This window comes from Nipponia nippon, unplaced genomic scaffold, assembly GCF_047370975.1.
Source record: "Nipponia nippon isolate SJK-2023a ecotype South Korea unplaced genomic scaffold, ASM4737097v1 scaffold_20, whole genome shotgun sequence".
NCBI classification, from domain to species: domain Eukaryota; kingdom Metazoa; phylum Chordata; class Aves; order Pelecaniformes; family Threskiornithidae; genus Nipponia; species Nipponia nippon.
In genome coordinates this window covers 8,710,273-8,734,654 of record NW_028262337.1, presented here as the reverse complement: position 1 = coordinate 8,734,654, position 24,382 = coordinate 8,710,273, and the positions used below count along the sequence as shown (strand labels likewise).

The following is a 24,382-nucleotide window of genomic DNA, read 5'->3' as shown; positions in this document are numbered from 1 at the left end:
TCCTGGTGTCTTCACTAGTGCCCTGCTGAGTAAGGGGTTAGTGGTGCTATTAATGCCTTTTCATTGATCATGGCAAAGCTTTCCTTCTGCTGAGTCTCCATTAACTCACCAAGTGTGAACAGAAAGCTTCAACTAGAAACAAACCTTTTAAATTCTTTCATTTTCATAAGACCTGAGACATTTTGGGGGCAATGGTTAAAAAACAAGCTCTCTTTTATATGCTGTGGTCTATACTGCTTTCTGGAAATAGTTACTGTGGGGTTGTTGAGGTTAGTGAGACCTTTTAGAGTTAAATAACCTTCTGACTCAGCTCTGCCTGAGATGAGCGCCATGGCCAGAGCAACCTGTTGGGACTGTGGGAGGACACAGCTGAGGCCTTGGTGACTGGCCTGGAACACTGATGGCAAACAGAAGACACAAGGTGAGGGAAGGGAGTAGAAAGTGGCGTGGCAGTAGCCTCAGATGTGTGTCCAGAGGCATGAGTGTCAGTGCCAGCCAGAGTGCTACCCATGTGAGCACGATAGGAGCAGACGGCCCAAGCCACGGATGGTGACATCACCGAGTGATGGACTGTGAGCACATGGCCCTCACTGCTTGTATTCGGGTGCTGGCAGAGCCTGACCCAGCCTGGCTTGTGCCTGGACTCCTGCTGAGCATGCCTGCGAGGTCTGGAGGGTTGAGTGAGGCTTCTCCTGGTGCTGGGTCATGCTTTGGGTGCTGCCATTGGCAGCTGTCAGTGCCTGTCCTTGGAGCCATCGCCTGTGTTACCCCCGGTCCTTCCTGGTTCAGGCAGCTGGGCACCACAGGGCATGCTTGCAGCAGTGGAGGTGAGCTGTGCAGGGTAACATCCACCCGGGGTGGCCATGGGGCAGGCGATGAGGCCTGGGGAGGTCCTGGCCCCATAGACGATGCCTGGCCCTGACTGGGTGGGGAGTGCTTGGGAAAAGCCTGAGCCACAGAGGGCCAGGAGGGTGTCCTTCCTGAGGGAGCTGGGCATTTCTTCCTGCCCTTCCCTCCCCAGGACAGCTAATGACCATGGCCTCTCTTCATTTTGCAGTATGTGACACCAGCTGCTGTAGTGCCAGCAAGGGGGGGCAGCTCCTTGTCCTCAGCTCTCACCAGCCTGCTGCAACAAGGAAACATGGACATGGAGGCAGAGTGGAGCTGCCCCATCTGCCGCGACACTCAAGATGATGTTGCTTATGTCACCCCCTGTCTCCACCAGTTCTGCCTGGGGTGCATTGTGTGGAGGGCAAAGAGGAAGCCAGAGTGTCCCCTTTGCAGGCAGGCTGTCAACACCATCATTTACTCCGTGTGGCTAGAGGACAATTTTTTGGAGGTGGTTGTTCAACACCCCTCAGATCCATTGGTTGCCAGCCACCAGGACAAGCAGGGGGCTGTAGGGCCAGTGCCCAAGGCTTAGGTGGCTGGCTTCCAGCCCAAGGTCTGGGTGGTCCTTTTCTGGGACTGCTCAGAGATCCTCGAGCCCTTGCTGCCCTGGCTGAACCGTATGGGGCCCACTGGTGGGAAGTGGCTGTGGCACAGGGCACCGTCATAGTAAATCTGTGCCACTATGGGCTTGACGAGGAGGACTTCGTCTGGGAGCTGCAGCCCTTCCTGCAAAACCTGATGGTGACATCCGTGTGCCAGCTCATCAATGTTGCCAGAGACTGGTGCAGTGAGATCCTCCAGCAGCTGGACCTCCTGGACTCCTATGCTACCGAGGAGGAGGAAGACAGCCCCGTGGCCACCCCTGGTCCTGCAGCCTCCCTGGTGGGACCTCCTTCCCCCACCCCCCCCAGGGAGCAGGAGGAGCCGCATGAGGAGCTGGAGCAGGTGGTGGCAGATCCCTCCACTGCTGGCCAGGGCAGGGACAGCTCACCTGGGTGGCCCCAGCGTCCCCCAAAGAGGAGGGCCAATGGCTCCCAGGCTCCCTCAGCCCACAAGAGGCCATGCCTCTGGCAACAACACTGTGCCCCAGAAGCCAGTGAAACCAGGGGTGGGCCAGCAGCTGGGGCATGTGCTGGCCCCCAAGGGGACTTGGAGGCACTTGTTATTAATCTAATTATAAAAGAAGAAAATAACACTATGAAAAATGCAGAAAAAGTCTTAGTCTCTCATTACAAACAGTGCAGTTGGCATTGCTATCCCCACCTGTGATGCTTTCTCCTCCTGGTGCTGAGCACACCTTCCTTCTCATGTGTCTGCTGCAACCTGAGGTTGATGGGGCCAGTCTGGTGGGAGGGGTACAGCCATGCAGTGCTTTGCCAGGGTGGGGATGTCTCCTGGTCCAGCCTGTGCCCCATCTCTCATTAGCCCAGACCTGGCCTCCTCCACATCTCACTCTCTGCCCTGACGTCTTGAGGCTCTGGTCTCCTGCCAGCCTTTGCTGCTTGCTACGACCTTGGTATAGTTGCACCCGATACCTCCTTCTGTGCAGAAACACATCTTCATGCTAGTCTCTGTGTAGAACCATGGTTCTACCCTACCAAGATGAGCAAGAGTGCAATGAATGCACTGTGGCCACCTGGTCAGCAAAGTGCTGTGGCAGCTCAGCCTGGTGAAAGCCCAGCCACTTTGTGGCAGAGCAAGCCTGAGCAGCTTCCACTGGGAGGCCTTGTGCACTCCATGCAGAGCCTCTGCCCTGCTGCTGGCAATGGCTGTGTGCTGTTCCTAGGCTATGGGGCTCGAGAGTTGCGGTACAGGAGCATGCCCCTCGCCATGTGGATGGGAGGCAGGGTGGGTCTCACATCCTGGGAGGAGCAGAGGCACAATCCTCTCTGCTTTGATCTCCCTGGCAGAAGGTGGGAATGCCTCGAACCAAACTCTTCCTCAGGGATGCTCTGGCTTTAGCAAAGGTGTTCTTCACTGGAAACATCTTCCTGTCATGATCTGGGTGTGTTACAAGCAGTTTGGGGAGGTCTGTGTGGAGCCCTGGTGTGGATGCACTTTGCAGTGCATGAAGAGAGAGCATTGCTAGCCAGGGACTTGGCAAGAGCTTCTGAACACATGGGAATCCACAGCAACTGCAATCAGTCCGTGCTGTCTTCTCATCTCCCCAGTTTTTGCAAGTGAGTGTGTGGCCTTTTCTGGGGAGAGATCTGCTATTTCCATCTTGGTTTTCAAAACCAATGCCCACAGCCAGAAATTACTTATTTGGGGGCTTGTTCTGACCTGACAGAGACAAAACTGCACAGTTCACAAAAACAATGGAAGTTGAACTATACCATCGTCTGGTCTGTCCCTTGTGCTGTCCCCCAAAGGCCTGATATCTCCCTTCCCTACCTTCTCATCAGAAGTGAGAGCACAGGGACACTGTCCTCTCCACTTTGGAGCTATTGACTATTACATCGCGTGGAAGAAGGTATCAAAAATCCACCTTTAGATCAATAAATCAGTAAGAACTGCTGTTTTGAAACCTAAGTTGTTAAGTGGCCAAGTACGTCAGGATGTAGTTGGGAACAACGTGAGCTCTTTCCTGGGATTCTTATAGAATCAACCAGAGGAAACTTCCAGCAGTTGGAAAGGTGATGCAGAACTTGTAATGCAGTTTGATATCATACACAATTTCCCTCTTTTGTGTACATAATAAAAAATACACCCATGAATTGAGTCATGAAACTTAAATTGTGCTGAGGCCATGAACTCTGCTTAGTGTCAAAATGTCTAATGAGTAACAAGACACTGAAAAAATAACTAGTATTAGTAGTGAGGAAAAAATCTGCAGATAAAAATCATTCCACAGAAGATAATGCAAATGTGATCATGCAGCACACTGTTCTTCTGTAAGATAACAGTTGTCTGCAGTTAAGTTTTATTTCAATCTGCATTCACTCCCCCGACTGCTGGTTGCTTTGCGAAACCCAGACTTAAAAATGTATTCAGCATCCTGATGTTAAACAGCTTTCATTAGCCCAGTAGAGTTGACTGTTCATATGCATCATTTATGTTCCACACTGTGATAAATATGCTTTCCTGTCAGTCTCTCAGGACACAGGTACTGTTGAATATGCCCAAAATAAATAGTAGTCAGTCATAATGGTTTAAACACAACACTTTCCGAATACGAAAAAAATGTCAGGATTTATAGTGAGCTGATCAGGTGATGAATATTTGACACTGTTCAGTAGAATCTTTGAAAGATATGAGGTAGAAAAGCTATAGCAGACTGAATTTCAAGAAACCTTTCCTGTCTTTCCCCATTCTGTATGAAACTTGACCTAATTATCATGATTACCATAAAATAAATAAATTCTAAAAATGGAAAGGAGGAAGAAGAGGAGAAGAAGGAAAAGGAGAGGGCAAAGCAAAGGGAGGAGGGGAAGGAAAAAGGAAAAGGGAAAAAAACCCCAATTCCTGCAATCACTGTACATGGTGGCAAGGCATATTTTCACATCCTGGCATATGAAATGTTTTTGTACGTGTTTTGTATGGGCCAAAGAACGATTTTTTGAACTTTGAAATATGGAAACTGCTACAGAGAGAGGAACTTTGGTACAAAACAAGCATCCGGGCACTCTACCTTACCTAAAAAATTACTCTATTCCTCAAACCTTAATAACAGAGAGAGGCTTCTTATTTAAAAAAAATAGTCTTGGCTTTTACATTTGTATTTTCTACTGGAAAAAAGAGGTTTTAAACTCAGAGCCTTGTTTGACAAGTCTGTGTTTCTAAAAAAGATTTTTCTTTTCACAGTAATCTGCCAAAGACCTTACTGAACTCTGCCATGGGAAACCAAAGCCACCAGGGAAGCATATGTTAGCACATCGGGTAACAACAGCTGAGGAGAAGGCTGAGGTACTCAACAACACTTTGGCCTCAGTCTTCACTGGCAACCTTTCTTCCCACAACTCTCGAGTGGATGGACCACAAGATGGGGATAGAGGGAGCAAAGTCCCTCCCACTGTAAGAGAAGGTCAGGTTCGTGACCACCTGAGGAACCGGAACATACCTGAGTCTATGGGACCTGATGAGATGCATCCCAGAGTCCTGAAGAAATTGGCTGATGTAGTTGCCAAGCCACCCGCCATGATATTTGAAAAGTCCTGGCAGCCAGGTGAAGTCCCCGGTGACTGGAAAAAGGGAAACATTGCACCCATTTTTAAAATGGGTAGAAAGGAGGACCCTGGGAACTACCAACCTGTCAGCCTCACCTCTGTATCTGGGAAGATCATGGAACAGAACCTCCTAGAAGCTATGCTAAGGCACATGGAGTACAGGAAGGTGATTCCAAACAGCCAGCATGGCTTTACCAAGGGCAAGTCCTGCCTGGCCAACCAAGTGGCCTTCTGTGATGGAGTGACTACATCAGTGGACCAGGGAAAAGCTATGGATGCCATCTCTCTGGACTTCTGTAAGGCCTTTGGCATGGTCCCCCACAACATCCTTCTCTCTAAATTGGAGAGGTATGGATTTGATGGGTGGACTGTTCAGTGGATGAGGAATTGGCTGGATGGTTGCATCCAGAGGGTAGTGGTCAATGGCTCAACGTCCAGATGGAGATCAGTGACAAGTGGTGTCCCTCAAGGATCCGTATTGGGACCAGTGCTGTTGAATATCTTCACCAACGACATAGTGGGATCAAGCGCACCCTCAGCAAGTTTGCAGATGACACAAAGCTGAGTGGTGCAGCTGACATTCCTGAGGAGTGGGATGCCATTCAGAGGGACCTGGACAAGCTCGAGAAGTGGGCCCATGTGAACCTCATGAGGTTCAACAAGGCCAAGTGCAAGGTCCTGCGCCTGGGTCAGAGCAAGCCCTGGTATCAATACCGGCTGGGGGATGAAGGGATTGAGAGCAGCCCTGCAGAGCAGGACTTGGGGGTAGTGGTGGATGACAAGCTCGACATGAACCGACAACGTGCTCTTGCAGCCCAGAAAGCCAACCATATGCTGGGCTGCATCAAAAGAAGCGTGGCCAGCAGGTCGAGGGAGGTGATTCTGCCCCTCTGCTCTGCTCTGGTGAGACCCCCACCTGGAGTACTGCGTCCAGCTCTGGGGTCCTCAGCACAGGAAAGACATGGACCTGTTGGACAGGAGGTCCAGAGGACGGCCACAAAAATGATGAGAGGGCTGGAACACCTCTGCTATGAGGAAAGGACGAGAGAATTGGGGCTGTTCAGCCTGCAGAAGAGAAGGCTGCGGGGAGACCTTATTGCAGCCTTCCAATACTTAAAGGGTGCTTATATGAAAGATGGGGACAGACTTTTTAGTAGCGCCTGTTGCAGTAGGACAAGGGGTAATGGTTTTAAAGTAAAATTGGCTGACAGGCTGCACCCAAAGAGTGGTGGTAAATAGCTCTTTTTCAAACTGGCAACCCGTCACAGGTGGGATCCCCCAGGGATCGATATTGGGCCCAATGCTATTCAATATCTTAATAAGTGATCTGGATAACGGGATCAAGTGTAGCCTGATGAAGTTTGCAGATGACACCAGACTGAGTGGGGAAGCAAACACTCTGGAAGGGAGACCACCTTGCAGGAAGATCTGGGTAGGCTGGAAGAGTGGGCTAACAAGAACCTTATGAAGTTTAACAAGGACAAGTGTAAGGTCTGGCACCTGGGAAAACATAATCCAGGAGTGCAGCACAGACTGGGATCCAGCTGGCTGGAGAGCAGCTCCATGGAAAGAGACCTGGGGGTCCTGGTGGACAGGAAGCTCAATATGAGTGAACAGTGTGCTGCTGCGGCCAAGAAGGCCAACAGGATGCTGGGTTGCATCAACAAGGGCATCACCAGCAGAGATAAAGAAGTCATTATCCCAATCTACTCAGCGCTTGTCAGGCCACACCTGGAATGCTGTGTACAGTTCTGGTCCCCGTTATACAAAAAGGATGTGGGCAGGCTGAAGGGGGTCCAGAGAAGGGCCACCAAGATGATCAAAGGTCTGGGAAGCCTGCCGTATGAGGACAGGCTGAGAGAGCTGGGTTTGTTCAGCCTTGAGAAAAGGAGGCTTAGAGGTGATCTCATCGCCATGTACCTGTACTTAAAGGGTAGTTACAAAGAAGATGGAGACTCCCTCTTTAGAAGGAGTCACATGGTGAGGACAAGGTGTAATTGGTACAAGTTCCTCCCAGGGAGATTCCAATTGGACATGAGAGGAAAGTTTTTCACAATGAGACCAGTCAACCATTGGAATAATGTCCCCAAGGAAGTGGTTGGCTCTGCTACACTGGACACGTTTAAGACTCAGCTGGGCAGGGTGCTGGGCCATCTCATCTAGACTGTGCCTAGAAAGGTTGGACCAGATGGTCCTTGAGGTCCTTTCCAACCTGGTATTCTATGATTCTATGATTCTATGGTAAAAGAGGGTAGATTCAGAGTAGATATAAGGAAGACTTTTTTTTACAGTGAAGGTGGTGAAACACTGGAACAGGTTGCCCAGAGAGATGACAGATGCCCCATCCCTGGAAACATTTGTTAATGGTTGGACTCAATCTCAGAGGTCTTTTCCAACCTTAATGATTCTATGATTTATGACTCAAGGTCAGGTTGGATGGGGCTCTGAGCAACCTGATCTAGTTGAAGATGTCCCTGCTCATTGCAGGGGGTTTGGACTAGGTGACCTTTAAATGTCCCTTCCAACCCAAACTATTCTATGACTTTATGATTCTGTGATCTTAGACAGATTAAAGGCCTCCAGAATTTGAGTTCATAAATAGCAGGTACAAGTAAAAGGTGGGAAACTGAGTCTTTTCTCTTTAAGAATTTGAATTTATTAAAATTATGAAGCTTAAAAGAAGAATTGTTCATTCACACATAAACCATCAGAGGTTAGCCAGTTAATTAAAATGAGATTTTCTTCCTTTCAATTATTCCCATAGTTTTTCCCTCTTAATAAATTTGCTGATGACTTGTCTTATTTTAACCAAACTAAAAATGATGGAAGAATTTCTTTTGTCACAGTAGATGTCCAGTCAGTCAAGACATAGCAAAAATAACATGAAACACAAAATCTTCACAACATAATCTTTACAATCAACATGATCTGTACACTGTTTATAACATAATAGTACATGCAACTCCCAGTTCCCACATCCACTCAGTGGTCCACGCACATTACTCAAACTGAAAATCTTCAGGGCAGGTGCAGTGATTTTTTTTGCTGTATATTCAAGGATGAGACTGGGTCTGTGACTGGAACTCTTAAATGGTGCTACTGTATAACAGTGGCAATGCAATATACAGTTGGCATGCTGTCCTAGTTTCGGCTGTGATAGAGTTGATTTTCTTCCTAGTAGCTGGTATAGTGCTGTGTTTTGGATTTAGCATGAGAATAATGTTGATAACACACTGATGTTTTAGTTGTTGCTAAGTAGTGTTTATACTCAGTCAAGGACTTTTCAGCTTCCCATACTCTGCCAGCAAGGAGGTGCACAAGAAGCTGGGAGGGAGTATAGCTGGGACAGCTGACCCAAACAGGCCAAAGGGCTATTCCATACCATATGTCATCATGCTCATTATATAAACTGGTGGGAGTTGGCCAGGGAGCAGTGATCGCTGCTTGGGGATGGACTGGGCGTCAGTTAGTGGGTGGTGAGTGGTTGCATCACTTGATTTTCCTGAGTTTTATTACTCTCTTTTTGTTATTTTCCTGTAATTATTATTATCATTATCATCATCATCATCATCATCATCATCATTATTATAGTTCGTTTCAATTATTAAACTGTTCTTATCTCAACCCATAAGTGTTCTCACTTTTACTCTTCCAATTCTTCCCCCATCTCGTGGTGGGGGGAAGAGAGCGACAGGCTGTGCGGTGCCTAGGTGCTTAGTTGCCATCTGAGGTTAAACCACGACACATGTAATCATAATTTTATATTAAATGACAATCGTCAGTCAATGCTTTGTCCTTTGGTCCATGATACCGCTGTTTGAGTATGTGCCAGATACTTGCTACAGCACCTTTTTTCCTCTGCTGCAGGAATCTGAGATCTGTGATTGTTTCAGGTTTTTGTTTTGATGCACTTTTTTCCCCATTTGGTTAGATTATTAATATTAATGACATGTGAGAAAGAATATTTGTTGATTTCTGTATTAACAGTGTTACACTTTACAAGGGAGCCTGTAGTTCCTCATGCTAAGTGTAGTGCAGCAAAATCATTGTAAATTAATATGCAATGTAAATAATAGGGGTTATAAGAAGCTGTTCTTTAATTTTAATAATGAGTTATAAAATCCTTCTATACTTCCACAAAAATATTTAATTCTTTTTACCCATTGTAAGGTGAGGTAAAGTGATAAGGGCTGTTAGTACTTTGAAAGCAAATTTAGTTTGCTACAACAGTCTCTGTCCAGTTAATGGGGCTATAGAAATGCCCGTAATAACATTTTACTGTCCTTTAAAGCTGAATTCTTAAAAGTGTAATTCTGCATTAATAAAAAGGAGAAAGAAAATATTTTTCATATTATATTGAAAACAAGCATTCATTTAAAACTTTGGGAAAAATTATGTCTTTGAAGCATCTAAACAGATGGCTAAAAGAATCTAAATAATGTCATGAAGTCCTTTATGCTCTGCATGTTCTCACAGCCAGGCAACATACCATGGAGAAGCTAAGTGATGGGTCAAAAAGTCACATTCCCCACATGGAATATTGCCTGTGTCAGGTTGGCAGTGAGAGCCTACTTGGGCTAGTGCTTGGAGAGCTCCATGAGAACAGCTGGAGAGATTTGTGGACTGGATTTCTCCCTCCTAGGCACACACTTGCCCTTAATTCTGTTCCTGATTAGTCACTGTGTGTGGGCAGCACATCTGTCACTGCTTTGAATGCTTCTGAATGATCCTGGGACACAAGCATCTCCTGAAGCAACCGACCTGTGGTGCAGCATTAAAGTGTCACACCACTGACCCAAAGAGCTAAAGATACTATTTCTGCATCCAAGGGAAGGAACAACTGTCATTTGCAGACTCATACCCATAACCATGCTTGCACATCTTCTAACCTGAGAAATCAGATGTGTGCTTTGGGTTCTTTTTAACATAACATTTTTAAAATAAAATAGAAACATCAGGAAAACTTTATTTTCAGCTATCCATAATCTTCCAAGAGGTTGAACTGTCAATGATCAGGAGCAGTACTACCCTGATCTAAACTGATGGTCCCGCACAGTTACATCATACACTACACAGGATACATAAATTTCTCACCCTGCCTTGTAGAAAGTGCATGCTCAGGGTAGCCACACAATCCAGCTCTAGATATCTGCTTTTGGTTTTTTGTATTTTCCATGTTTCTTCTAACTAACTGCATTTTTAATGCACTTTTTGATAGCTGCTTCGCCTGTGTATTTTTTCTGTAGTGATAGATTTAAAACATTTTCTTTGCAATCTTTTGTATCTCTTATCCTGGCAAGGTACTAATACTCTTGTGTTCTGTTTTTTACCTACCCTTTTCTTATTTACGTTCAGTATTTCTTTTATCTGGCAGTGCTTTTCTTTTTTTATTTGTTTACCAAGTATCTCCTCTTTCCATTAAATCTCTCTCTCTTAATTTTCTAAGCTCAACAGAAACATACGGAGACTATCTCTTGCTCACTATAAAAATACGTATGAGATTCCGTTATGGAAAGCAAAAGTACTGACTGTTCTCCTAGACAGTGGGCCACCAAACAGATAGGAAAAGATAAAACCGTAGATTAGATCCATCTGGTAAATGCTGGGTTGAGATTGTAAACTGTGAAAGCACGAGGCTCGAACGACCAGCAGAGGGAGTGATTTCCACAGTCAATACCCTCTCTTAGGGATGCCCTGACTCCAGCCCCAAAGAGCGAGCATCAGAGTGCCAGCAGAGGCACAAGCATAAAGCTTGTGAGGAGATGTATAACGAAAAGAGATGGCTAAAGCAAAATATGTAAGTATGTAAGTACCTAAACAGAAAGCGCTATCTTGAAATGGTTGCAATTCTTATTTAACTAGTAAAAAGTTTGAGGAATTTAGGAGGCAAGAATACAGACATAATCATAGAATGCTTTGGGTTGGAAGGGACCTTTAAAGGTCACCTAGTCCAACCCCCCTGCAATGAGCAAGGACATCTTCAACTAGATCAGGTTACTCAGAGCCGCATCCAGCCTGGCCTTGAATGTTTCCCGGGATGGGGCATCTATTGTCTCTCTGGGCAACCTGTTCCAGTGTTTCACCACCCTCATTGTGAAAATTTTTTTCTTGTGTTTAGTCTAAATCTACTCTCCTTTAGTTTAAAACCATTACCCCTTGTCCTGTTGCAGTGGGCCTTGCTAAAAAGACTATCCCAATCTTTCTTATAAGCCCCCTTTAAGTATTGAAAGGCTGCAGTAAGGTCTCCCTGGAGCCTTCTCTTCTCCAGGCTGAACAACCCCAACTCTCAGCCTTTCCTCATAGCAGAGGTGTTCCATCCCTCTGATCATTTTTGTGGCCCTCCTCTGGACCCACTCCAACAGGTCCATGTCCTTCCTGTGCTGAGGGCTCCAGAGCTGGATGCAGTGCTCCAGTTAATAATGGTTAGCTGACTAGAAGTGTGAGACATTATTGAGAAAATAATTTTAATTAATGGTGGTAATATTTATCTTCATGATTGCTACAAATCAAGTCTTGATGAAGTGAGATTAAGTCTTTAATAGGGAAACTTATTTCATTACTGGAACATGTAATTTTTCATATCAGTTCATTAGAGTGTAAACTGAAATGATGCATTCTTCTTGCTGAAATTCTTATTGGTTAACAAAAATTTCACGACTAACTATGGAAATGATGCAAACAAATGATAAAAACTAACGACTCATAAAAGCGGACATATGTAATGAGTAATTAATTCACTGGTAGTGCCTGGAACACTATGAATCTTATTTTAATCAGTATGTTCTGAGCAAGTAACAAGGTAAAAATCTCTAGATGTTTTTGCAGAATGTTTGTTCTTAATAATTCTAAAGATTTTCCTGAAGTACATTCCAGGGAATGAATGGGAAAGGCAAGTTGACTTATCCATGAGCCATCAGTATTTTGGAAGCAATCATTGATCTCTAGGTGTAATGAGCTCTAAGGAAGGTGTGGACTGTGCTGAAGTACTTAGCTGTTGGTTTCTCTCGGTTTTTACTGGAAACAGAGAAGGGTGGATAGAGATGAGATACAGACAAAGTGGACTGACCTGAATGACAGTCCAGCAATTAAACAGACCCCAAACAGCTTGTGATTATGCTTGGTATCCTCCCTTCTTTCCATAGTTTACTGAAATTAATTTTCAGTTCTATTAAAAATAGGGCTGCTGGGCAACAGCCCTCTTGTGCCTCTAGATTAGAAACAAAATTAATGGACTTGGTTATTATGAGCTAGGAATAATTACTCAAACTAATTGTGGGGAGGTAAGTGTCAGGATTCAACAAAAAGTCAATAATAGGAACAACATCATTCAATATGCCTTGTTAATGATTCAAATAACATTTTAATTTATGGATTGGCAATGTTCTAGGATGCCATTTTAGATCAAAGCACAAGATGAAAGGAAATTATGGAATAGTGCGTAGTTTTCAGAAAACATACTGTAACAAAATTTATTAACAATAGGCAATACTAAATCACAACGTAAAACACACCCAGTGGAGTTCTGGGTAAGTAATCCAATCTGTAATATGTACAGATTTTTTGAAACTTGGGTGAAGTAAGGAGGCTTGCTGTTGTTGATCTTTAGGTCATGCTAAATGCCAGAGTAATATTTACCTAGACTGTTGTCATTGTATTGAAAGGACATTTTAGTTTGTTGAGGGGGGATTATTTTGTTTTGATAGCATTTTCTCAATATATCAAAACCGTATTATAAACTGTGCACATAAATTACCGATTTAATACATGGAAATACTTCTAGAATTCAATACAAAGAAGATGGAGCCCCCCAGCAAATCCATCTGAAAATTATCAACATTGCTTAATTACTTACTATGTATTTGTTCAGCACCTGCTACAATAGAACTCACCATTGGTCATTAGGAGCTACTTTAAGGATATCTAGTAATAACATTCAAAGGGAGAATACGCAAACATCTTGCTCACCGTAACTGCAAAATTACAGTAGCTGCAGCTGAGGGAGGGAGGCCTATTGTGCTTGGTACGATACTGAGACAGAATGCTTGTCCTAGAAATCCCATCTCAAGCTGGGAACCGTCAATGAGCAAAATCGTACAGGTATTGTCATGTAATAAAATAGAAGCATTAAATCAAGTGATGGACACCTGTAACTCTTATTTTAACAGTCTGTTGCAGTCTGAAAATAAGGCTTGGAATTAGCAGTTTGATGATGTCAGCCAAATTTGTATTCTTCTCAGAAAGGGAGGTGATACTAGGCAATGTTTTCATCTTAATCTCTTTTCTTTACTAGAATACATGTAATGCAGATCTTAACAGAAAATTAAAATTTCAAAAGATAAACAAGATTGAAGTTGTTAGCAGTGAAAAACATTAAAACTGAAGTATTAAGGGATGGCAAAGACTGTAGGCACTGGCACTCTCAAAAGAACAAGAAGATTAACATAAAGATTTCTATGTTATGTCATTGAGTCTAGTCAACATCCACAAGAGCAAACCTAAATATTGGCAGGGAGGTGATTAGTGGGTGACCCCCTAGCTATTTTTGGCTCTGGCTACTGTGATTATTTTGATATAGAATTGAGGAAGCCAATTCTTGTGAACTGTTTGTATAGATACGCGGTTTCAAAGACATGATATGATACTAAGTATATGAAGGAGTGTTTCTGACAGACTGAATATTTGGAAGTGTTTTGCCAGCAAGTGTCATTTTTACGATTTTTTTTAATTTGAGACAGTTCCTTCTATTTGGGGAAACAGGTTTCTAGGGAGGGTTAATAGCTTATCTTAGATTGACTGATATGATCAGAAAAAAACAGTGTTTCAGAAGGCTGACCTTCTTTAAAAAGAGACAACATCAGACTGCAGACAACATCCCAATATCATGATATAAATGGCTTAAGTATTTGCGAGAACAAGACTGAGACAGAGACTTTAGTCAGACATTTTACTGTACTTACTTACTTCATCTTCACCCACAGCAGTATTTTCATCAATGGTAGGAATTTTCACTGATTTTTGGGCATCAAAAAGCATATTCTACATGCGCCACCCCAAGGTTAATTAACTTTAAGGTAACTGTCCAATGAAATCTCTTTTTTTTATGTGAGATATATCAATGACATTTTAATCATGTATGTTAACTCCCACCATTGTCTCACCATCAAAGTGTCGCCAAAATATTCTCCAAAATACAGAGTTCACCTGGTATTATTTGTATTCTGGAGATATTTTTTCCATGGAAAATACTGCATGGTGGAGAAGACCGCTAATGGAAATTGACTAAAAAGCATATATTCAACCTTTTGTATGCTTTCAAAATGACATCAGGTTTGCGATAACAGAACAGTTAAAATGACTGGTACATTGTTTTTTCTCTGATTTTTCTGGCAATTAATAACTTATCATTTGGTAGATGCTTTTGGCAGGCTTCAAAAGAGATTGGAACCTACTGAAAGAAATAGGGAAACACAGTATTTATAATTAGATCTTTCCAAGAGCAACTACTACTAGTAAAAATAGGTATTTTCCTTTGGCTGAGGTGTTATTACCCCATTACTCCCCCCCAAAGAGCCTTCCTTGCTCTGTCATGCATTGTTCTAGACATTCACCTAAAGTACCTTTGGTACATTCATTGTTACTGTTTCTGTAGTCACCATTTTATATTTTGTATAGTTAGCTGTTGGCTCATTACCAGTAGTATTAACCTTGAAAAGAACTTGTAGTAGCGTAAAAAGATGAAGATGGATGTTACTGCTTCTTTTGTATGTTGACTTTTATGTCAACTTACAAGCTTTATTTATTGTGCAGGAATGCACAGTTAGTAGGAGTGTCATGTGGTAGCAATGTGTTTGCCAAAGTACAGTAATTGTGTAGTTTCTAAAAGTTCTAAGGGAGCAATGTTTAAGAAAGTGAGGTCCAATATTTGAGAGAAATAATGAATGTATGAATATATGCTTAATAAACATTTGCACACACAAGTATCAGTTAAACAAAAATCTTACATTCCAATGCAAGGCTGTGATAAGGGCTGGCACTCAGGTTTCTCCTTTTCATAACTGGTTCAGAAAGTCATTTGTCCCCTATGCTAGATCAGACAGGATGTTTCACACAGTATACTCTCCAGGTCATGCTAGAGTGCTTTTCTACAGGCTATTAAAGATTATGACTTGCTCTAAACTATAGAGGTATACCAAACAAGAATCAAGAGCTGTCCACTCAAAGCAGCATTGAGTTAAGAGCAGGTATTTACCAGGCTAAATTTAGCTTCTGCTGAGCTGTGTGACTGTGGCCAGACTGTCAAAGGTTCCCGAGCTATCTTCTTTAAAGTTAGCATGATGACTGGTAGTACTGCTGCTGAATGGTGCTGAGTATGAGCAGACATCTATACTCGAGGGTTTCTCAAGCACCATTGCAGTAGGCTTTCACTGTGAAATGTGATTTTGTGGTGGGTTGACTCTGGCTGGATGCCAAGTGCCCACCAGAGCCACTCTATCGCTCTGCTCCTCAGCTGAACCGGGGAGAGAAAATATAACAAAAAGCTCATGTGTCGAGATAAGGACAGAGAGAGATCATTCACCAGTTACTGTCACTGGCAAAACAGACTGAACTTGGGGAAATTAGCTTAATTTATTATCAATCAAATTAGCGTAGGGTAATGAGAAATAAAACCAAATCTTGTAACACCTTTTCCCTACCCCTCCCTTCTTCCCGAGCTTAACTTTGCTCCCAATTCCTCTACCTCCTCCCAGTGGCACAGAAAGAAAGGGAACAGGGGTTGTGGTCAGTTCATCGCACGTTGTATCTGCCGCTTCTTCCTCCTCAGGGGGAGGACTCCTCACGCTCTTCCCCTGCTCCAGCGTGGGGTCGCACCCACAGGAGACAGTTCTCCATGAACTTCTCCAGCGTGGGTCCTTTCCATGGGCTGCAGTTTTTCAGGAATAGACTACTCCAGCGTGGGCTTCCCTTTCCATGAGGTCACAGGTTCTGCCAGGAGCCTGCTCCAGCATGGGCTTCCCATGGGGTCACAGCCTCCTTTGGGCATCCACCTGCTCTGGCGTGGGGTCCTCTGCGGGCTGCAGGTGGATATCTGCTCCACTGTGGACCTCCATGAGCTGCAGGGGGACAGCCTGCCTCACCATGGTCTTCACCGTGGGCTGCAGGGGAATCTCTGCTCCAGCACCTGGAGCACCTCCTCCCCCTCCTTCTTCACTGGCCTTGGTGTTTGCAGAGTTGTTTCACATATTCTCGCTTCTCTTTCCCAGCTGCAGTTGCATAGGTTTTTTCCCTCTGTCTTAAATATGTTATCATAGAGGCGCTACCACCATCGCTGATGGGCTCGGCCTTGGCCAGCGGCGGGTCTGTCTTGAAGCCGGCTGGCATTGGCTCTATCAGACATGGGAGAATCTTCTAGCAGCTTCTCACAGAAGCCACCCCTGTAGCCCCTCCACTACCAAAACCTTGCCATGCAAACCCAATGCAGGTTTCCACTTCTGTTATTCTAATTTATTTAAAAGTTACCTTTAGGTATAAAGTGCCTTGATAGAAGATAACTGAACTTTAAGTGAGGCCTTGTGTTTCTGACTGATTTTTGTCAGAATTTACCCTGTGGCATGGCAAGTGCTTTCAGGTGTTTTACTTCAAAAATATAAGAAACTTAAAGAATAACCCTTCTTTTGGCACCTCTTGTTATCTAGTGCGTCTCTTTGTTTTAAATACAAACTGTAATATGTCAGTAATGGATGCTCCAAGTGGGGATTTACTGACTTTTATTGGTCTGCCAGGTTTCATGTGTAAAGTATATACAGATTTCGAGTGGGATGTGATTGCCCTCTCCAGCATGTCTGCAGTAACTTTAGTATTTATACCACAATAAACAAACAGAACAAATAAATGCACAACTCTTTGATTATTAGCTGTCCTAGGCTGTCCAGAAGTCACAGATTTTTCCCTGAATAGGAAAAGACCATGGTGAGACATCAATAATGTGCAATGAACGTCTCTCATTCCAGAATATTGATGGGGTGAAAAAACCCAAACCAGATCTTTGAAAAGGTGAACTCACCTGTTGCTCAACCAAACTAAACCAAATGTAAACCAGGAAAGATGATGATTTTTATGGGTCGGCCTAGGGGACTTTATAGCTCAACACAGGTAGCACCACAACCATAGTTGTTTTTTAAGTGCTAGATGCTGGCCATCCTTTTCCTCATTATAAAGGTATGCAGAACACTGAGCCATAGGATGTCAAACAGAGCCTCTTCTTGAACTTCTAGAATTGATACTGAAATCACAGATCTCTTCTGGGCTGCTTTTATTATAAAAATATTTCTGACTTTCAGTGAAATATACTAATTCTCTTTCTTATTCTGCAACCTAGTGACAGGCCCTGGCTTCTTCAGGGAAATAAAGGTACATTTGACTTCATCTTTGGCTGAATGTTTTTACCTTTTGGCTGCTCCTCTCCCATCTGTTGAAGTCAACTACCTGAAATGAAGAAAGAGACAGACAAGAAGGGGATGAGGGGATGGAGGAAGAATAGGAATAATAGTACTGCAGCTTGGAATGAAGAGACACAGAGGAGACACTTGTCTAGCAGCCCATCCAAGAAGGCTTCCAGAAGTTGCCAGCTGCCTTAGAGATCTGAGTGTGTTGCTAAATGCTAATACTAATGCTAATTAATGCTAATTTAGCATTAATGTTCTTAAAAGCTTATGGTGGCCTTTAACCCCTGCTTTGGACAATTCAAATCCCAGGGTATAGCATATAAAAAACTAGATAACTAAATCAGTTTGATAATTTCTTTCATATAATTTTAACTTTTGATCTGGTACCATCTTTACATTAAGGAAGAGTGCACTGCTTATTGCTCTTTTGGAACCTGACTTGGATTCATTACCCTGAGCCCTAATCCTTCTTGCATTCAAATAGAGTTGTATCAGTAATCAAAACAGAAGGATGGTAAAATAGAAGCAGCACATATGGTAATAAATCCCATGAAAAGAACACAGACTGTAGCATAAATCTACCATCTGCTCTAAGATTTACAGACTCCATTTTTGCTTACTAGATGACAAACAGATAGATTACCCACCCTGTTAGCCCACGCTGAAAGGGATTTTTCCACTGTCTAGTAATAAAATTAGCTGGGCTGAAATTTGCCTTGTACCTAGGCATGCCCATCTGAACCTCCTCAGTATATGCAAGAAGTCTAAGGTGTTAGTTCTAGAAAACAATCTCCCCTCCTGCAAACAGAGGTGTTACTCAAGAGTCATTGTAACAGCTAGTGGTTTCTCAAAGCATGGTGAAAGGGAGGGGCAGAAGTTTCTACTAATAAGGCAAATCAGCTATAAACCCGTATTTACAATTTAGAAAGGCAACAGAATGAGAGCACAGCACTGTCTTCTTTAGCTAATACTTCATCTTGCCATGGCTATTTTTTGCAACTGGGATGTCTGCACAGTGGGGCCCTTTTGTTCTAGGTGTTATCCAGCAACCTAACTTAGTTGCTTCTACATGTAAGTAAGATTTACCTCTGTGGAAAAAGTGGTCAATTCAGTGCTTTGTACTTTCCAAAACTTCAGTTATAAGTCCCTACTTTTGAGCTGGAGTTTCATGCAGCAGAGCAAGACTGGAAGGAAGCTATTTTCCACCTCTTCAGAAGTGGCAGCAATTTGCTTGCCTTTCACAGAAGCCTGCTCCATGCCCATACATTTGCTGCCAGGACTACTGGGAACATGTGGAAGAATCTCAGTTTCTGTAGACAGAATCTGAATCAGTATCTCCAAAGCTTAACTCTTCTGTTTCTCCCCTCTGCTAACTGTGATCAATTAACTAGAGGACAGGAGTACCCAGTGGTAAGCAAGTACAACAGTGTAACATCTACACTGCCTTGAGTTCTGGAACTAGCAATTGTGCTCTTAGTGATGCATGACACCCTCAAGCCCTAATGCTTTGTTCTCCCCCTGGAATGTCCTTTTAGATTAATTTTTCACCTCTGAATATAACATGATTGACAGTATTTGTATTTTGAATATCTAGTTTTGACTCCACAGTTAAGACCTCAGACATAAATGAGGCACTTCAATTCTTTTCTCTGAACTCTTGTTCCACATCACTGATCTGCATTCTCATTTGGATCACACATAGGTTTCAAGCACAGAGCTGCAGCTGCAGATAGAGGAAGTAGAATCTGAAAGGCCCAATCTGCAAAACTGCTAAGCACACAAAATTTAAGCAAATTCTGATAGAAATCTTCAAAACTCAGAAAACATAGGGAATTTGTTCACCTTCAGTAAGAAGACAAAAAAAACCAAAACAAAATGGAAAAGAGAAAGAGAGAAGGTTTAGGCACTAGGTAAAATTTTAAGAGAGATTAAAAATGCACAGATAGCCCATTAATCTGTTTGGTTGTAATGCATTTCCATAACATTTTATACTTATCTTTCTTAGAATGTTTTCTTATTGATTGAGAAGTTTTGTGCACTTTCAAACTGAAAGCATCTTAAGTAAGACAGTATTTTATTTGTTCTTCTCCCTCCTTGAAGGTTTCTGCTAGAAAGCACATTTGTTCTACTCTTCCCTTGTTTGAGAATTCTCAGGCTCATATGAAACTAGGAGACACTCTAGAAGGTGGATGGGAATAAAAATTTTCCATTCTGAGTACATCCTTTTCATCTCTAAGATACTTTTTCTATAAATGCAGCTTTAGCAGTAATGCCCTAAATGCTTTTAACTTTTAGATAAGCAGCAAGGGCATGCATCATAAAGACATACTTAAGTCAGCTAGCCTTCTCTAATATCAGCCATTTTCTTTTGGTCCGAATTTCTTTGAGAATTCACGATGCTTCAGATTAGACTTTTTTCCTCTTCTGTCTTCTGCAAATTTTGAGGCGACTCTGGAGAACTTTTGCTGCATCAGAGACTGGCTGGCTCTCTGGAACTCTCGACAAGTACGAATAGGAATGTTGGAAAAAAAACTCTTGATAATGTTTACCATGTAGCTATTAACATTGTTGCACAGAAATGGTGGGGGAATTGCTTACGTAAGGGTTGAAACTATATATATCACTTTCTTGCAGAGAAAAACAACAAGGAGTTCCATTTTTTTTTTCAGTGTGATGACTACCTAACTCATCCCTTGTCTTAATGATTGTTATTCTGTTGCAAGAAGTATGTGTAGCCATTACACTTCATGTACACAGACACTTGCTTCACTATCTAGATTATACCAATGCTTAACCAAGCAAACTACCTCAAACAGTTCTAAGGGGCGAAAGAACCTCACTGTTACCATCAATTGTCTTTTTGAAACCTACTAGTAAATTGAACAGTGCAAGGGAACACTCCTGAGCACTGAAATTCAATTGTACATGCTGTGAAATTGTGGTTCCTAGTATATTTTTGGCCCACATGAGCTTGCACTGTTCCAAACAATTTCCAAGCCCAGTTTGTGATATACTACAGATCATTTCCGCTAGGCAGTTTGTATGTGCCCGTGCTGCTTTAGAGGCTCAGATAATTTAGTAGTGTGGAAGTGAGCTGTTCTCTCCTGGCTGGCGTCAGCAACTGGTATGCAGGCACACTTAACTAAACTTACAGTATATCGAGTGACAGAAGAAAGACCACATCGTTTTGTTCATTGGCATAATGAAGGCCTAGTAGCAATCTCACTTTGTAAGGTTTATTTATTCCCCCTTTCAGAGTAGCCATCCTGAATGACCTTGACTCCTTGACATCTGGCTGAGCATCCTAAGACCAGTTGATACACGAATCTGCTTACCTCCTTCCCTCAAATCTCAACCAGATGTGTTGATGCTCACTGTAACAAAATCTTTGCAAGCTAATGCACAGAAAGTGTTGCCAGCTCTCAGTCACAGGATTTACTAGTGTGAAAGCATTGATCCTGCTTCTTAAAATGCATCTGTGAGTGCATTTTCTCACTCAAACTAGGCAATAAAAAACCAGCTAGAAGTGCAAATGCACACTAAAAATCCCAGACAATATGCATTATTGCTGGAAACATCATTAGGTGTTATGAGATAAGAGAGAAATCCCAAAGAGATAAACCAGGTAGAGTAAAAGCTATGTTTCTGAATATCAGTCTAAAACAGGGGTCTGCTCTGTGTGTACCCATTGCAGTTTAGGCCAACTAGTACAGATGCTAAAAGTGCAGACTACTCTGACTTAAGGTACGCTGAGAAGATAATTTAGTTTTACTTGAAAACAATTGCTAATACAGGGATGTAGCTGAATGAAAATAACTCATATTCTCAAGGGCAATTTCCTACTTGTTTAAATATAAAGATATCAAAGAAATTCTTGAACACATAGAAGACAAGAGATTTAATTGTTAATCACACCTGTTTAAGTTAAACAGATTCTGCAGAAGTCTGAGATAAGTAGTCAAACATTTCATGTCCTCACTAGTGATGGAAATGGAATTGCCTCTTTAAGACCAATTGAAATCTATTTTGCCTCAAATCCTAAATGGCACTGAAGCCCTAACTGAAGTCTTGAGTTCCATATCATAATTGCTAATTCTTAAGGCATTCTTTATGCATTATCCTGATGTCTTCCTACATTCTGGAGCAGTCTCATTCTTCTTCCTGGATAACACAGTGTTCTGCTTGTCACATACTATGTCTGTGGTGCTGCAGATTGTAGCTGAAAGAATCAAAGAGCCAAATAGTGAAGGTACAGAATCAAGAGTAGCTGACAGTCTATTGCCACAAATGTGGGAAGACAGGGAAGTATTTCTGAACAGTATTTCTTACTTCAGTAATTTCAAGGACTATCTGTTTGAAGATTTCAGTTTCAAAGTTCTCTTTCCTTCCGTCTAAAGGTCATTAATATACAGTATAAATAAATCTTGAATGGGGATTTCATATTAGTGTAGTGTCTGTCCATTGACAATATCTGTGTTAGCTTTTAAGCTGCTTATTATTTTTAAAGCTGCGTGTATTTCCTTCACGCACCTTATAACTAAAGTCATGCTAAAATTGCACAGGAATGAGATATTAAAACCAGCTATGCAATACAACTAATTCTTGTGGATTTGATAGAAGTGGAGGCAAAAATGCTGCAATTCTTCTGACTGCAAGTCATGTATTCCACAAATTATAATGAACACCTCAGAAAAAGTGTACAGCCACTTTTGTTAAAAGCCTTGTTTTTTCCACAGCTACTCTTGCAGTCTTTTCTCAGTTATATCTTTCCATCATTCCCAGGCTAGTGTACCCTGAATAGAAGCTATGAGCAAAAGCAGTTGGAGTCACAGATAGAAAAGACTTTTGAGATTTGGAGCAAAAGGGGAACGCCATTGCTCCTTCCCCTCATGTAAAGTGTGCTGTATAGCTCTGAAGAGATGTGCAGGAAGCTCACTGATCACCACAGGTTAAAAGCATTAGCAAGAAATGTGAGAATCCCCAGACAAAGAACTTTCAGTCTGAACATACAGAAAAGACAGTGGATGAGGAAAGCAAATGCAGTATGTAGTCACAAATGCTAATTTCTGTATATGGCTGTATGGATTCTGAATTATAATAAGGCGGCTAGCAAGTTTGTCTCGCTGCTGATTTTCACTGAGCTCTTGACAGCTGAGCTTGGTCATTATGGCTTTTTTATTACTGATGTCCATGGGAGTCAAGCTGTATATATGGCCTATGAAGTCTAATAAAAACAAAAGCAAACATCCTTCCTTGCTTTTTAAATAATGAAACACTAGCATAGCAGAATCCTAATAATTATACACTCCACTCTCATACAGAGCAACAGCAAGAGCAGGCTTTTAACAACAGTAGCATTTTGATGACTCCCTTGGAGTTGAGCTGTGACTTTTTATATGAATTCTGATATTTTTTATTTTTTTTATTTCTGATTTCCAGAGTGGACCTCTCAGGCAGTTAAATCAAGGCACTACATTATGGCCACAAAACAAACTGAGCAATAGAGATTCCACTCTTTGGAATAACAATAAACCTGATTTTGTATTACAGCCTGGACTTGGAACTATCTGCCTTATCTAACAACTCCTTTGAACGTCAGATTTACTAATGAAGTCACAGGTAAAAAAGAAATCCTTTTCACCAGTTTGCTTACAGTCCCAGTGTGTTGGCATTGAAGTGTCCTTTTTGTTATTCCATTTAAGAGATTATCTGTGAGGACCAGAGTTCATATTTTCCAAACGTTCCATTAATGTTGCTAATTTCTGACAAAGTAACTGTGAAGTAACCTAGAAAAGTATTGTAGAATGAAACAAATAATCTGAAGAATAATCTATAGGTGATGTAACTGTCAAAAATGGCAACCATCAAAAATGAAAAATGGTGTGACAAAGAGAAACTATCAACAATCTCTCAGTTTACATCAGTTAATTATAAATTCTTCTCTGTATCAATCCCAGCTTATTTTTTAATAGGAAGAGCAAGAGGTAGTTGCTTCATTGCTAAATGTGTTCATATTTCTCTTCTTCATCCTCATCTGATGGAGTATGGCTCCTTTTTCTGCTTCTGCAGATTTCACCTGGTCTCATGGTAAAGAGCTGTAGGCAATAAAGTGGCCAGCCCTTTTGGACTTTGAACATCATTCATTTCTCCTAGCTGAGCTAAAGACTTTGATTCCATGTTTTCTTCATACTATTTTACTATCAAGTTCCTGTAAAGATAGTAGGCTTAATTATACAATTAATATTTATGATTCACTGCATGAAAATTCTGTTTAAGTAGTGGATTAGTTGTCACAGAATCACAGAATTGCAGAATGGCTGAGGTTGGAAGGGACATCTGAGTCTAACCTCACTGCTCAGGCAGGGTTACCCTGAGCTGGTTGCCCCAGATCATGTCCAGACAGCTTTTGAACAGAAGCATGGAATCATTTAGGTTGGAAAAGACCTTTAAGATCATCAAGTCCAACTGTTAACCTAACACTGCCAAGTCCACCACTAAACCATGGCCCTAAGCACCACATCTACATATCTTTTAAATACCTCCAGGGATGGAGACTCAACCACTTCCCTGGGCAGCCTGTTCCCATGCTTGATAACCCTTTCAGTGAAGAAATTTTTCCTAATATCCAATCTAAGCCTCCCCTGGCACAGCTTGAGGACGTTTCCTCTTGTCCTGTTGCTTGTTACTTGGGAGAAGAGACCAACCCCCACCTCGCTACAACCTCCTTTCAGGTAGCTGTAGAGAGCAATAAGGTCTCTCCTCAGCCTCCTCTTCTCCAGACTAAACAACCAGAGTTCCCTCAGCCGCTCCTCATAAGACTTGTGCTCTAGACCCTTCACCAACTTCACTGCCCTTCTTTGGACACGCTCCAGCACCTCGATG

General features: G+C 42.4%; 1 pseudogene; it reads left to right on the top strand.

The window, feature by feature from the left end:
- The first annotated feature begins 1,141 nt into the window (after positions 1-1,141).
- On the top strand, positions 1,142-2,160 carry LOC148055579 (uncharacterized; annotated as a pseudogene).
- The last annotated feature ends 22,222 nt before the right edge of the window (positions 2,161-24,382 follow it).